Source organism: Fukomys damarensis, unplaced genomic scaffold, assembly GCF_012274545.1.
Source record: "Fukomys damarensis isolate Sample0158 unplaced genomic scaffold, DMR_v1.0_HiC HiC_scaffold_34, whole genome shotgun sequence".
In the NCBI taxonomy this organism is placed as follows: domain Eukaryota; kingdom Metazoa; phylum Chordata; class Mammalia; order Rodentia; family Bathyergidae; genus Fukomys; species Fukomys damarensis.
Window position 1 is genome coordinate 24,935,802 of NW_022900946.1, and position 1,099 is coordinate 24,936,900.

Consider the following 1,099-nt stretch of genomic DNA (forward strand, 5'->3'; position numbering starts at 1 on the left):
GAAGAAAGAAGAAGAAAGAAGGAGGAGCCGGAGGAGGAGGAGAAAAATGGTTATGCTACGAATAAAACGTGATATTTAAAAACAAAAACAACAAAAACTGCAGCGTATACAGCACTCTGGATAGCTGAGGCAGGAGGATCACAGCTTTGACAGTCTGGGCAGGCCGTTCGGTTTCTTGAAACGGATCTCGCCACGCGGCTCAGGCTGGCCTCGAACTCACAGAGATCCTTCTGCTGGCGTTACAGGTGCGCGCCACCGCACTCAGCTAGTCTGCGAAATTTAGCAAGACGCTGTCTCAAAAAATAATCTTTGGGGATTTAGTTCAATGGTTCTGCCGCCTGCCTCGCAAGCGCAAGGTCCCGAGTTCAATCTCCGGTACCCCCGCCCCGGAAATCTTTTTTTTTTCTTTCTTTCTTCCTTTTCAGGTACCGGGGATCAAACTCAGGATCTTGTACTTGCCAGGCAAATGTGGCGCTGCTGAGCTACATCCCCAGCTCTTCAAAAAACAATCTTAAGCCTTTTGGCCAGAACGGTCAGCTTCCAGAAATTTGCCAAAATGACAAACACAAAGGAAAAGAGGAGGGGAACCCAGTAAATGTTCTCTAGGCCTTTTAGAGAACATGGGGCTGTTCCTTGGCCGCATACCTGGGATCTACAAAAAGGGTGATACTGTAGACATCAAGGGAATGGGTATTGTTCGAAAAGGAATCACACAAATGTTACCATGGCAAAACTTCGAGTGTACAGTGTTACCCAGCATGCTGCTGGCATTGTTGTGAACAAGCCAGGTAAGGGCAAGACACTTGCCCAGAGGATTAATGTGCGCACTGAGCATATTAAACACTCAAAGAGTCGAGATAGCTTCTGAAACGTGTCCAGGAAAATGATCAGAAAGAGAAGGAAGCCAAAGAGAAAGGGCCCTGGGTTCAGCTGAAGCGCAGCCCGCCCCGCCCAGAGAAGCGCTCTTCCTGAGAACCCATGGGAAGGAGCCTGAGTCTGTGGAACCTGCTCCCTGTGGATTCATGGCGGGAGCTGGGGATGCAGCTCTGCCCTGCAGCTCCTCATTAGCGGCTGAGTGCCCTAAGCCCGACTTAAAAAT